General features: G+C 38.8%; 1 long non-coding RNA gene across 5 annotated transcripts in view; it reads right to left on the reverse strand.

Annotated features, from left to right (window-relative positions):
- LOC138003443 (uncharacterized) overlaps window positions 1-14,955 on the reverse strand; it is a 199,688-nt gene that overhangs the window by 136,432 nt on the left and 48,301 nt on the right. For 3 of the 5 annotated variants that reach the window (XR_011123551.1, XR_011123554.1, XR_011123550.1), the window contains 4 exons: window positions 14,175-14,239; window positions 12,650-12,725; window positions 12,042-12,120; window positions 8,390-10,259 (listed from right to left, as the gene is read on the reverse strand). The exons of the other annotated variants lie outside the window; for them this stretch is intronic. This is a non-coding gene — a long non-coding RNA (uncharacterized lncRNA). Of the gene's footprint in view, window positions 1-8,389; window positions 10,260-12,041; window positions 12,121-12,649; window positions 12,726-14,174; window positions 14,240-14,955 lie in introns of those variants that run through there. 5 annotated transcript variants of the gene reach the window in all.

Genomic DNA, 14,955 nt, shown 5'->3' on the forward strand with positions numbered 1-14,955 from the left:
TTATAACAATTATCATAATTATCATAATTATAGTAACTAATTTTAGTTTAAATTTTAATAATTATAAATATAATTATCATAATTATAATAATAAATTTAATAATAATATTTTTTAGGAGGGGGGGGGGGCGCAACTTCGTTCCCAGGGCTTCTCCCTCAGGTGGGGGCGGCATAATCCCATAGTTTGAAATAACTTACTTGACTTTTCGTATACTTTGACATACTCTTAGTATTCTCCTCAGATTCTTCTTCGTTTTTGTCTTGTTCGTCTTTTTGTTCATTGTCGTCCCAGAGATGTTTTTTTTCTCCTAAGCGAGGTGCATCACATCGTTTGTCCCATTGCCCTTCTAGAGATTGTATCTTCTTTTCGGTGGAAAGAGTCTTGCCCGCCCACCAACCGCGCAAGTTGGTAAATTATACGGACGGTGCTCTGGGTGAGTCACATTTGTAACTCACCAGAGTCTTCAAGGGGCAACAATAGTTGCTTGGCGACGGGCGAAAGGAAAACTAATGGGGGAGACCGATGATATATCACACGGGTTTCTTGGCAGTGAAAAATAGAAGCGGTGTTTAATTTCTTGTCCCCTTGGTTTTCTTTTCTTTCTTGATTATATATGACAGCGTAAAAAGCATACAACATAGAGATTAAAGAATTTCGGCTTTTAAATGTTTATTGAAGACTTTCGGGCGAAATCCTCTTTATGGGGAAGAATAAGGGACTTGGACAGTGCGTCATATTGGTGAGCAAAGTTGGGTTAAATTATTTCCACCAGTTGAGCGACTTAGTCGAATCATCGTTGCATTCAAGTCGTTTAAAGTGGCAAAACTAACCCATAAATGTTTTTTTTTGCACAAATATATCCTTACTTTGCTATCACATTAATTATCCAGGTTGCTCAAATACCCCGCGTTTTTCCAACAGCTATTTTCATTCTTAGTTACTTCCGGTAACTTAAAGGCTCCTGGGTCCTCGGAACATGCTGTGACGTCAACTCACGGGTTGCGATATGGTGAAGAGCAGCAGACTACATCGTTAAGTCGGAGCTTTTTTTTCTTTTGCCAATCTTTGTTGTCCATTGGGGTGATCATTATTAAGTATGCCATTTTTAGGCTCAAATTCAGAGTTAACCTACCCCCAGGACTATCAAGACTAGAGTCCATGTCTAGTTTTGTAAGTGAGTGAGTAAGTGAGTGAGTGAGTAAGTAAGTAAATAATAAGTGTCTTTATTGAAAAAAAAAGCCAGACTCAACAGACGCGAATCTTTACAATCGAGAACATGATACATCTTAAAAGCTACAATCAAATGTAAAAAGATATAAAAGGAACAATCAAACATTCAGGGAATAAAATCACGCAACTCGACTTAGAAGTAGAGTAAAGGCATTGAAAGCACGGCTTGTGGCCGGATTTTGAAGAAGACGGCGAGTTAGCAGACACTGGCGGACCTTTGGAACGTATGCAAGCTATCGACACTATAGTCCTCTCTCTTAAAGTGCGGGGAATATATTGAAGGAAACTTTGATGGCAGCCAGTGCGCTCGCCGTCTCTTTAAAAAACCGTAACACTTTGTTTCGTCTTCTCACGCACTTCCCAGGAAGATCATTGTTTGAAAAAGGGACCCCGTGTAGAGCTATGCCATTTTCTATGTTAATTTTGTTGCTACATCCGAAAAACACACAAATCTGGTATTTTCAAAAGTGTAATCTAAGCTCCCTCTTTGAATGTGTGTGTGTTTTTTTTTTCCGCGACGAAAACACAGAGATGACGTAACAATCTAAACTAAACCCATTATCCCTTAATATTGTCCTGTGATGGGCAAAAAGGTGCAAATTTTCAAACTTTGAAAGTATACAGCATCTCGCGGAAAATTCCAGGTGCAACAATAACAAGTTTATTTATGCGAAGACATTTTTAGTGGCGAGTTGCACTTTAACTGTTCGATATCTCAGCTTATAAACAATCAGTTTCCACAGAGTTTTTACAAGTTAATTGGATTTGAAATTCTCCCAATAATCGTTAAATGTCCCCCAAACTTAGAGCTTTTCTTTCCTTTACATATGAAACTGTAATTGAAACTGTATTTCAAAGCTGTATTTCCTTTCCTTGATCAAAAACGGGAGGTACGCATTTCATTTAGGGCCCTTACTGTGATAACCCCGCGTGTCGCGTTCAGAGCCACATGACATAAACCTCGGCGAGAGTATATTATCACCTAAATAATTGTACTTAAAAAGACGTTTTTCTGCAAACAAATTTCCTATAATATTTCTTGTCCTTTAAAAAGAACCTCCACTCCAACGAGAAAATAACTTCAAACCACAGGAACGTTTTCTTACCATAAAATTTGATTGCATTGTTTTTCGGAAAAAGCGTTTGCATACGAACTAAATGAATTTCAGAAACGCTTGTTTTTGACTTCAAATTGCCCGGGCGCTAACATCTTGAATAATTAAGAGTGACAATGTTACTTATTGCAATATTAATTCTGTTATACTAATGTTATTAAGAGTTATTAACGTCACAAAGTGGAAAGCGATTCTAATATTCTTTTTTTCCTGATGCAAGACTCTTTAAACAAGTTTGATCAAAAACAGTATTTCCCACGGCTTAAACTTTCGGTAGGAATGGAGATTCTTCTTATAGGAATGAAAGCGGTGGAAATAAGGAAAGTGCGCTCTGATAGTTATCTTCGTCTGATATTTTTAAGTATCGTGTCCTGAAAAGGACGCGGCGGTTGTAGTACTTAGTTATCAATAAAATGTTAATTAGCGACTTCTATAGATAATTGAAAACCCACACGACAGCTGGAACAAACCGGGTCAAATAAATAACTGAAATGGAGCCATAACCTTTATTTGAATGGCCTTACTTTGAAAAGGGCATTCACCATGCACCTTCAAAAAACGCCCTGATGAAGACAAAGCTAATGACATTCATTTCAACTAAGTTGACCGTGTTGTGAACACCAACTCAAACAGCATATGGGAAACTCTTTGCTGCATTTGCAGAACTTTAATGAGTTTGTACGCGCATTTTCAGACAAGATGACTTGCATGGAGATTGTCAGCAGGGGACGCGGAGTACGTTCTAAAAATGGGGAGGGGAGGGCAAGGTTTTAGTATGGATCACGGGAGTGTGAGGGGAGCAGGGAGAGGTTTGGAGAAAACAACGAAGAAAAGGAAAAAAGTGAGAGGGGGGGGGGGGAGGGTGCTGTAGACCCCCAGCCCCTAGTGTTTTAACTGTTGTATTGTAGTAGCATGGGTTTGATTTTAAAGGCTTGGCGAAAGTGCTTATTAGAAAGACCCGACCGAATACAGCTTAGGAATGTCACTTTCTTAAGATATTCAACGGATTTTGACCGGAACAGTGAACAATATTTTTTAACCCATCCTTTGAGGAATCACATTGGGCTCGAAGCCGGACAAAGCACTAAGGAATGGAACAGGAATTACACCACACAGTGGCCAGGAGATATTTTATTTACACCTAAGCTTTAATTTAACGTATTCAACACTCCCAATCAAAAAAATGAAATAAAATGGAACCGATCCTTTTTCAAGATTTTGTCGACAAAGAGTTTAAATACATAGTCAAAAATACCCTAAGCAGATACTGAAAATGACTCCTTTATGGATATCTAATTTCATTACATTTAAATATCTTCATGGACTTCGGGTTGGAAGAAAAAAACGGAGGCGACGTCAAAATCGCAATAATAAGGTTAAGTTAACTTCAAGGTTCCCAGAAAGCGGTTTCCAGAACTTCACAACATGGTCAGTTCAAAGCGGGAAAGAACATGATTAATCACGGCTTCAGAACTTTCAACTTGTTCTTTTTACAGGACATATCCGTCACTTAACTTCTAGAGGTCAAAACCGAAACTCTACTTATAAGCCATTTGAAAATTCTTACCGTCGAGTCAAGACTGCCGTGAACTTGTTGACAGAAAAAAAGAGATGAACCAAGTACTTCACTTCTGCTCACTCTGTTTGTCCGCACAAGTAACAAAACTGGGAAAGAGTTGTTCATTAAACTGTGGCTTCCCACGATGAAGCTTCACTGGTTTAGCAGGCTTCAAAACAGAAAATTCTCCCTCCGGCAGCACTTCTTCCATCTACAATGAACTCGTCCCTACACCGTATGCACATCCGAACGTCTTGTAACTGCAATGCGAGACATGAATGGGTGTGGATTAAAATATCATCATACGCAGCTTGAACACATCCTTTCAGCACCGATGTGTCAAAAAAGCAAGACACTTTTTTATTGGCTCAACCTTTCCCAGAGGTACGAAGGAATCCTTAATTATGCACATCGTCCAAACTGAGGTGCCAAAAAAACAAGGTCACCCTTTTGGGAACGAATTGAATGAATTGTACAACAATCAAAATAAGAAAGTATCATTTTGCATACTATCAGCACTGACCAGAAGAAAAACCTCAAGAAATAAACGTTTTATTCCAAAAAACCCCTTGTATTTTTCATTTTGCAAATTATGGTCAACAAAAAGATACCTAAAACTTGAAAAGGGGGAAAATATAAGGTGTTTCAAAGTCAATCTCAATAAAATGGAATTCGCATCATGTAAACTAACAAACGTTCACAAATTTAAAACATTTCAACTGTGCTCCTTCCACAAAAATTATTTAAACCTTTTGAAAAGCAAGATTTACATCTCGACTATGAGGGCATTGGGTTGTTTATGAGGGAAACAAAATTGGAAGCGACCCAGCGTACTTTAAGACAGGAAACACTAATGTGCAAAGCGGGAAGAATCAAAAACAAGACATTATATCGTGAACGCAACCTTAGGACTTGAATTCGGTTAATTGTTCAACGCAAAGCTAGCCCGACTTTACTTACGCAAATTTGCTTGCATCAAAGGTGAATTGAATCCGAAGGGAGATTGGCGTTCGCACTTTTGCTCTAACGAAAATGGATTACTGCTTTCTCCACCCACTGACTCCGCACTCATACGTAGAGAACTTGACGCCAACTGAAAGCAAACCAGTTAGCTAATCGCTTTTACTTATTTCTTATTTCGGGTCCAGGTTATTCGCAGTCCTGCATCCTAATGAGATGTTTTAGGGTGCGTGAAGGATTTTGGTCGAGAGAAGCAAAATCCCTGGAGGACAGGTGGGCCCACCCCCCAGCCAGGAGACGCATATCAAACACGAACGAGGGGAAAAAAACCCCCTCGTCCGCATCTGAACAGCGCATCTATCCATTTGACCATAGGGGTGAGCACTTAAAATAAGCAAAATTTAGATAGTGATTTGTTATTTCCTGTTCCCAACACAAAAGGGGGATGACTTACTTCCGGTTAACAAATGAAGTAAGAAAATTTATCGGCATATTGATGGTTTGCTCGATCGTTCCTGAGTGAGCCACGGGGGCTGGATATGAAATAGAGGCAAAATTTAGATAATGAATTGTTATTTCCGGTTTAACAACGAAAAGGGGCAGATATATTTCCGGTTAACAACAGTCAGAAGTAGGTAAGAACTGCGGAATGGACATAACATGGCCGTTGAAAAAGATAATTGCAATTAGACAAGATTTATTATATTTTATTTTATAGATTTATATGAGATACTGTTATTTCCTGTGAACAACGCAAAAGGGAGCAGGCTTATTTCCGGTTAACAACGGCCAGAAGTGGGTTAAAACTGCGGAATAGAAATAAAATGGCAGTTAAAAAAGATAATCGCAGTCAGACGAGCAACTTAAGCAATTGCAAGCCAGAAAAAATGTGAATGAAGGAAAAAATTAGGTTTGTACATGTAGTCAAGGTTAAAACGCGTCTCATCCCGTGAGCCACAGAGGATGAAGTATGAACTACAGACAGAAATAAGATATCTTAAAATGTGAATGAATTAATTAATGATGATAAGGAAGCGTTTGACTTAGTTGTGGTCAAAAACCGCCAGATCGAAGTTGTTCACAACTGTGGAATGGATATGAATAGCAGTCAAAAGAGATAATCGCAGTAAGACGAGCCTGACAAAAATATGAACGAGAATAAAAAAACTTCCGCTTATCGTCGATATGAGCACTTGTCTATCGCATTGCGCCACAGGGGACGAGGTATAACATCAAAGTAGAATTTAGATAGATATTAGTGTGAATGAATTAATTAAAGACGCAGACCTATTTCCGGTTCCGGCCATTACTTGCCCAGAACTGGGGTGACGCATAGCTTTTGCTAAAGGAAACAGTTAACAACGGCCAATGGTAGGTCAGCGTGAAATGAAAGTCAAGGTCATTGCAATTAGACAAGTAACTTCAGCAGTTGCAAGCAAGACTGACAAAGTATGAACTAGAGAATCAAATAATTCATATCAATACTCACTGCCCTACAGGAGACGGGGCATGAAATAGAGGCAGAATTTACAACGATAATATATAGATTTACCAAAGCCTAAAAGCGGACGGCCCGTGTCATTTATTCTTACAATAAGTTAACTGGGCTTGAGCCTGCGATCCAATCGAAAACCAGTACCTGGTTAGCGGTCAACCAAAGAAAAAACAGCTGACCTCGATGAACTTTTAAACTTGAGCCCGCGATACCGTTCAACGTATACCTTGTTTTGACTGGTGTCAATTAACCATATCATGGACGTCATATGAAAGGTGTTCCCACCAAAAAATGCGGGTTGCACCACAGAGATTCACATTGGCATACATGGACAGGTGGACGTACGGTGACCGTAACCCAATTTCCTCGCACATATGGGTTACCATGAGGTTACCATATTTTGTTACCAATGGCGTTTCACGCGCTCGCGGAGCGCCGCTAAAAAGGTGAATGAATGAATTAATACAGGAGCCCATTACCCGGAGCCGCCATCTTCCATATTAACCCTCTGAGTCAACCCTGTCCCGTATCTTTCTATTTTTAGAAGCACCTCGCAGGGGGGCTTTACTGGGTGTTTTCACAATAACTGATCATAACAGACCTATTGTCAGCCATTTTATTACGTCACATACGTATGTGACGTATGTGAACCACTTCACGTATGTTCTCAGTCACATACGTCACATACGTCAAAATGTAGTAGTTCTAAAAATAGAAAGATACGGGACAGGGTTGACTCAAGGGTACAATACAGATGGAAGCTCCGGGTAATGGGCTCCCGATTAATAACAATGAGGCCTGCCCACGCTAAGAGAGTCAGACTTATTCAACAATTATTCCACGAGCGCACTTTGGTTGTGTTGGTAAATAGCCAACGGCGCACTTATCACCCATTTGGAAATCACCAGTCTCATATCCAACAAGTGCGAATGGTATAGGGAAGATATCCATTTACAAACATTGCTTATGTTTTTCAAAAGTGCCAACTACAGGAACAAAAGACACTTTGTTTCGACAGCCAATCAGGCTTTGATTGGCACATTAATGACAATAGGTGACGTCAACGATATCTTCCCTTTAACTGCTTTATTGAATTTTCAATAAACTGTGAACGCTTGGACTCTTGGAAATTAAAGCCAATCACTTTCCAGCTTGGCAACACCTGACGCAATCAGTTTCCATATTTGGCCATACGGTATTTGAGCTGAAAACCGAGATCGAGTGAGCCAGTCAGAAAGCTTCTCTTACCATTATAAGTCCCAAGAGAAAATAAAAACAATGCTTATGCAAAATTTTGGACGGACATATAGAGAGTATTATGGTATTTTGATATTGGCTAATATCCGAGGTCGAAATGTTAATAGGACATTTGCATGATCACGCCATTTGACTACAAGTACCAGAATTCATCAGGTTCTGCTTGTCTCATGCTAATTAGGGCTGTTGTTATTTTTACCCCACTGGTAATACAAATTTAATTAAGAAAAGTCGTTAACGTACAACTGTAATAGAGATAGAGAGAGAGAGAGCATAATAAACAAAGTTGGACAGTCAACGACTTGTTTTTGATCGTTTTATTGATTTACCAATAAATACTGACTAGTATTTTACAATCAAAAACATTTGTTTCCTGCTCCGGAAGCATAATAAAAGTTAAAAAGTTTTACAAACTCGGAGCTAAAAAGTTAAAACTTATGAAATATTTCGTCCGTTTTTCAACCGGACTTCATCAGTCAATGATGTGAATGCTAAAAAGATGAATTTTAAAAAGGTTTTTAACGCCTCTTGGGGGTTAGAATTGTGTCATAGATGGCTGCTAATTCGTAACCATTGTCTCTGTTTAACGCCGGTTTCGTAAGTTTAATTTGAATAGCTTCTTTTATCCTGCGTTTGAAGGTGTTAACTTCGGTTGATAGTACTTTTGTCTTATTTGGGTCCACCGCGTGGCCCTCCAGGCGACAATGCTCGTGAATAGCTGATGAACTTCTTGATTGGTGTTGTTTTACTCTGATTTCCAGAGAGCGGGCCGTTTCGCCAACGTACTCCTTGTTACACTTCTCACAATGGATCTGGTACACAGTACCGCATTTCTTGAGATTGACAGTTGTGTCCTTGACACGTACCAATTGTGATCTTAGAGAATTGACGGGTTTATGAATAAGTGTAACCTCGTGTGACTTGAAAGCTCTTTGCAGGCGTTCCGAGATTCCTTTGATGTATGGCGTTGATGCATAGATTTTCTTCTCGTTTTGAGGCTCTTCGGTATCTTCTGTTGTAGATTTTGGATGAGGTATTGTTAGCATCCATTCTGGATAGTTATTCATTTTTAGAGCTTGCTTGACGTGCTGTGTTTCTCTAGCTCTGTCATCGTTTTCCGTAACCAAGGTCTGAGCTCTCAACATCAGGGTGTTAACCACAGCTCTTTTGTGTTGTAGATGATGGTTTGATTGGAAGTTTAGGTACTGGTCCGTGTGCGTAGGTTTGCGGTACACGGAGATCTTGGTAGAACCATCTTGGTTAATACTCACACAGGTATCAAGAAATGCGGTACTGTGTACCAGATCCATTGTGAGAAGTGTAACAAGGAGTACGTTGGCGAAACGGCCCGCTCTCTGGAAATCAGAGTAAAACAACACCAATCAAGAAGTTCATCAGCTATTCACGAGCATTGTCGCCTGGAGGGCCACGCGGTGGATCCAAATAAGACAAAAGTACTATCAACCGAAGTTAACACCTTCAAACGCAGGATAAAAGAAGCTATTCAAATTAAACTTACGAAACCGGCGTTAAACAGAGACAATGGTTACGAATTAGCAGCCATCTATGACACAATTCTAACCCCCAAGAGGCGTTAAAAACCTTTTTAAAATTCATCTTTTTAACATTCACATCATTGACTGATGAAGTCCAGTTGAAAAAACGGACGAAATATTTCATACGTTTTAACTTTTTAGCTCCGAGTTTGTAAAACTTTTTAACTTTTGACTAGTATTTTGTTAGTGATAATTACCTTTACAAAAGATGAAGCCTTCAATACGCCAGCACTTGATCTTAAAACGATTATACTTTATGACAAAACCACAGTCCAAATTGGTAAGTTGAAAGACTTAGTACAAAAATCAACTGATGTTGAAACAGTCCAGATTGGAAAATTAAAAGACTTGTACAAAAATGAAATAGTTTTTAAATAGTCAAAATAGTGTTTAGTTGAAACACAGAACAAAGATTAACTAGTTTTTAAACAGTGCAAATTGGAAACCTGAAAGACAGTACAAAAATCAACTGGTTTACAAAACAGCTCACATTGCTAAGTTGAAAGACTTGCAAAAAAATCAAATAGTTTTTGAACAGTCCAAACGGTGGTTATATAGTTGAAAGACAGTCCAAATTAGAAAGTTGAACGACTTAGTACGAAAATCAACTAGTTTTTAAACAGTTCACGAATTGGTAAGTCGGAATTTTTACAAAAATCAACTAGTTCATTGAAAAAATCTTCAACTTACACCACAGAAGAAAGTACTTAAGCAACGTTGATTGAGAATAAACGAGCAAGGAATCAATTGGTTAGAGTGCTTCACACAGTATTTTTCTCGACTAACCGGGAATGCAAAACTAACTCTCTTCGACTTAGAAATGAAAATGTCCTTCCATGCAAACACGATTCAGAAAAAAATAACCTAGTTGATTAGCTGAATGTTGACCTAAACTAGAATTGCTCGAATTTTGATATGTTCGACTACTTTAATTAATTAAATGTCCACCAAAATCATAGTTAGTATATTATGCTAAAACTAAGTAACGTAGAGGTTCGTCCATCTTCTATTCTGCGCTTGCTTCCTTGTTTGAACAATTGTTTGCTCTTCCGTTCATGTCATCCACGCTGGCCTGTTTAAGACAAATCTGCAGGGAAGACAAAAATATTGCTGCCACATTACGAATCAAGACAATCATGGAAAAATACTTCACAAATACTGCATGATTCAATGCAGGGGGTGGGGGTGGGAGAGGATAGGCATTGAGGTCTTGGTAATCTAAAAACCCGCAGGAGAGGTTATGGTAAAGTATTAACATTGTTTGTTTGTTATTTGTTTAAGCAGGTTGAAGTTTTGGCAGCTATTCAGCTGATGTGGACCTGCTATACCCACCCACCCATATACACACAGAGGACAGCAACAACACCGGGAACTTCATCCCCTAGTGTGTGGCTTCTTTAATGTTCCACAGGGAACTAATGAACATGGAAGTTATTTGTGAGACGGGACCTCCGGCTTATCGTCCCTATCCGAGAAGACTTGAAAGTCTAACCATTTGCGGATGTAGTTACAAAGGCAGCACTTTCTCCTCAGTTACTTAAAGACCCTGAGTGTTGGTCCGGCCGGAGTTGAACTCACGAGCTCCCGCGTGACAGCCCGGTGCTCAACCAACTGAGCCACCACTGCACGGTTACATGTTTGCTTACTGCATTGTACCCCATGAACGGCAACCTTTAGCCAAAAAAAGAAATTCCTTTTCTGGGCAAGATGGGCATTAGAACTGGTCTTTGTAATCCAAGCAAAAATTAATGTCACCTGATTCCTTGGGTAGGACATTGACAATTGCATAAACAGAGCGGATACCAGTACCATAGGAGTTAAGACCCTCGTGGGTGGGGTTTTAATGGGGACTATTGGTTAAAATGTTAAGCAAAGGCAAAGGAAGCTAGTCGAGACACCTACACTGTTTGCAAACAGGAATCATTTAAAAAACATCATTAAAAAAACTGTAAACGGTAAATTAATTCAAAATGAATGGGAACTTCTCAATTCACTTTTATTAGTTAAGCTTGCTACATTGCGCACCTTCCTCTCTTTAACTCTATAAAATGCAAATTTGGGCAAGGCACTGATAAGCATCCTACATGTACTTATACATTTCTGCCCTTAAATTTGACAAAGAGACCCACTAAAGTTTGAAAAACTGGTCTTGATGCTTTCAACACTAGTCACGTTGAAAGAAATGTATGTATCTGAAGTGCGGCTTATTGAGTCCTTTCACAGGAACAATTGACGCCAAAAAATTGACCTGCTTGCAACTGTGAAGCTTCATATCTCAGTTGGTAGAGCATTGCACCAGCATCACAGAGGGTCATGGGTCTGAATCCTGTTCAAGTCATTTGAATCTTAAGTTGTCTATAATTATAAGAGAATTGCTTAAAATTGTTTCGACTAGCAATGTTATAACTCTGCCATGATTGAATATTTCTCATTCAAGTAACTTCCAAGATTGACAACAATCACAGAAGGACAGAACTGGCACACTTGCCAAATGAAACACTAGCTTACTACAGGTCACAGCGAAATTACAAAAAATAATATCTGTAGTCATGCACAATGTCTACGTGCTGTTTGTCAGAAGTCATAGCTTTTTTCGAGAAATGTTCCTTCACTTTGATGCAATAGCACTGTTCAAAGACTACACATACACAGCGGGGATCAAGAAAGAATATTGTTTAAGCTAATGATCTTTGCAGCGTAATGTCATTTGGTAAATTTGATTTGCTTTTGTTTGGTGAATCAGATTAACTTCAAAGGGAATTGATTTGCTGGTAAAATCCAAGAGGAAACTACAAAAAAGGTTGCTCATCAAATTCAAGCTCCAGTGTCTGGGAAAATATCCTTGAAATGGCTACTGTAATGTTCTAACCTTTGCAAAATCTCATTCTGGCAAGAGACAGGATCTACTTCCTTTCTTTAATAAGAGATTTCCATCCTTCCACTGTTCACTGAAGGAGATAAATTTTTGTTGAATAATTAAGAAAATGTACTGCAGAGCCAGCCACTTCTTAAGTGGTTAGGAGTCTGATAGATCATGATGATGATGATGATGACTCTGTGCCTGTGAGGAACGTTGAAAGGTGAGGTTTGACTAGAACTGCACCACACAGTTACACATAAAATAATTATAGTCAAATCACAGTGTTTTTCAATCATTCACTGATGTGTACTTACAGTACTTTTTAAGTTTAGCATAAGGCCTGTTTGCCTGTTTGCAGATCAAATGACATAATGTTGTTGTACCTCTGCTGTATGGTACCCAGAGAAAATCCCTCTGGTCTGAGCAGAATAGAGAGGCAACAAACTCAACTGATTTACAAATTGTACATGTACCTACATTTGTATGTTTGCAGATTTTATGTCTGGGGATCAAAACTGGGAGCAAGTTCTCCACAAAAAAATAATATGACTCTTCTTGAGCTTTGAACATTTAGAGCAAGACTTAAATAAAATAAATTACCACGAGCAAGATCCCACCTTGGTAGTGCTCTAGTCTAGTCCATAGATCAAAAAAGCTTGCTATCTTGGTTTGACCTCATCAGGATAAGCATTCCTAAAAAAATATTGAGGCACTGGATATCAGTATACTATCAACCTTGTCCCAACAGACACCAGCGGGAACAACGAAAGGTGTCAGATTTAGAAAGGTTTCAATGGATGCCAACAGTGTACTGTTTAACCAGCCCATTGGTCCAATTAACTTAAAATCCAAACTAAATTCAAAGTCACTGATAAATTCTGGGGAATTACATAAACTTAAGATCTATGAAAGATTTCAATCTGAAGCATCAAAGTGATGCTTCTTGTGTACGAAATCAATTACTCTAAAATAAAGCTTATTGCCTGCATTGCTCTCAGTTGGCAACAGTACCCTCCACTGACTATTGCTTTATATCGACAAGTTAATTGGGATGGTAAACCATGTGGGCAAGTTTGCAGAACATTTGGCTGACAAGACAAAGCCTCATTGTGGTGTAATGCAAAAAGAGCGCCAAGTGGATCTGGGGAACACCACAAGAGAAAGAATTTAGAGAATTTAAGTCTTGCTTTAATATCATTAATTATTATTACATGTATTAATAATTTATTTTATTATTACTATTATCATTATTATTATTATTTATTTATTTTATTTATTATTATAATTGTAGCTTTGACTTGAAGTGAGTGAGGAGTGCAGCAACTATAATAATGTGGGTAAATCTATCGTTGCAGAAAGAGACCACAAGCCACTAGTCCCACTTCTCATGAAACGTCCCCTGATTAGAATATAGCGCTTCAGAATATGCCACATGCTTTTTCATGTACCTGGTTCAGAAAGATAAATGGCAGATATTGCACTCTCCAAGATCAAGTCAACACAACAAAAGAAGAAGTGAACATCTACAGGCTGTACTGTATCTTCAGTTGACAGCATTCTACCTGCTTTTCCAGTATCAGATTTCAAATTAACAGAAATCAGGTAGGCCCAAGATGAAGACCCTTTATGCAAAATGATTAAAGGTTTATAATATTGCATTGAACGCTGGCTGGATACGTTCCACTTTCCTGATGCAGTGAAACCATATTGGTCAGAGAGAGGTGAACTAAGAGCCGTCAAGAATCATAATTTTATACCCTCTGACAGCCGCATTCAAGTCAACAACTAACGAAGCAGCTGAACTGGAAATGCCCGAAGCTGTAGAGCTCACCTCAAAGGACTGCAGAAAGAAAGTGGTAGAGCAAGACATGGATTGAGCCAGAAATTGACCAGAATGAACACAAAGCAAAAAGACAAGCCAAAAAGCACAGCTGTAAGATCCGTAATGATCTGCTACGTTGAGCAAGTAAACGCCACTGCATGCATAGGGATCCCCTCAAAAACTTTTAGTTTATAACACTACTGGCTAGCAACACCTTGATTTTAACTTTGCCTAAGTTTCATTTAGCCACATTATCATCATCATTATTATTATTGTTATTGTTATTATTATTATTATTCAAGCTAAATAGTGATCTTTACCTGTTTAGGTATTCCTCTAACATCACAGGCCTTCCATCACCGAGTTGATCTGCCCATTCCCCAAACTAGAAAATTAATGAAAACAAATTGCCATTACACCACTGTAAGTTGAATCACATTTGAATGCTTATGCACCACAATAATATGCCCTTTCAGTGGGCTTCATGACTTCATCTTGTTGCTTTACAACAAACAATTTTAAGTAGCAAGGCCTATATTGCACCTTAAATATTTGGACCCTCAGAACAAAACCCAGCAGAGTCTTTGCAGAGGTCATTATTTCTTCATCAGTGTACAGTTGCAGTATTTCTAAAGTCTTTAGCTTTGTTAAGTACTTCTCTACTCTGCTCTGAGAGGTTTTCTCTGGGTACTTCGGTTTTCCCCTCTCCGCAAAATTCAAGCAATGATTTGATGTGTGTTGACTTGATTTGACTTCTGCTCAGTGCCGCCAATTAGCGCTTCAGCGCTAAACACAGTCGACACTTACATTGCACAAGTAACCCATTGACCCCTGGGAGTGAGACTTAACAGATTCTACCCTGTCTAACACCAGACTATTTTACACGTCTTCTGGGGGTGTCCTTATGAGGGCGCCTGAGGGATCAATAGGTTAAATAAAGTTTATTGGTATATACTAAAACAGTGGATAGTATTCAACGCGGGCGCTGAATGGCTCGTCAAACTCCGAATATCCTGTGCTATTTACCTCCGAGCAACTCGGGGAAAAATTGGCGTCCCGATTTGCATCCGTGACAACTGAAGAAAACATCCAAATTAATTT

Source organism: Montipora foliosa, chromosome 5, assembly GCF_036669935.1.
Source record: "Montipora foliosa isolate CH-2021 chromosome 5, ASM3666993v2, whole genome shotgun sequence".
Lineage (NCBI taxonomy): Eukaryota > Metazoa > Cnidaria > Anthozoa > Scleractinia > Acroporidae > Montipora > Montipora foliosa.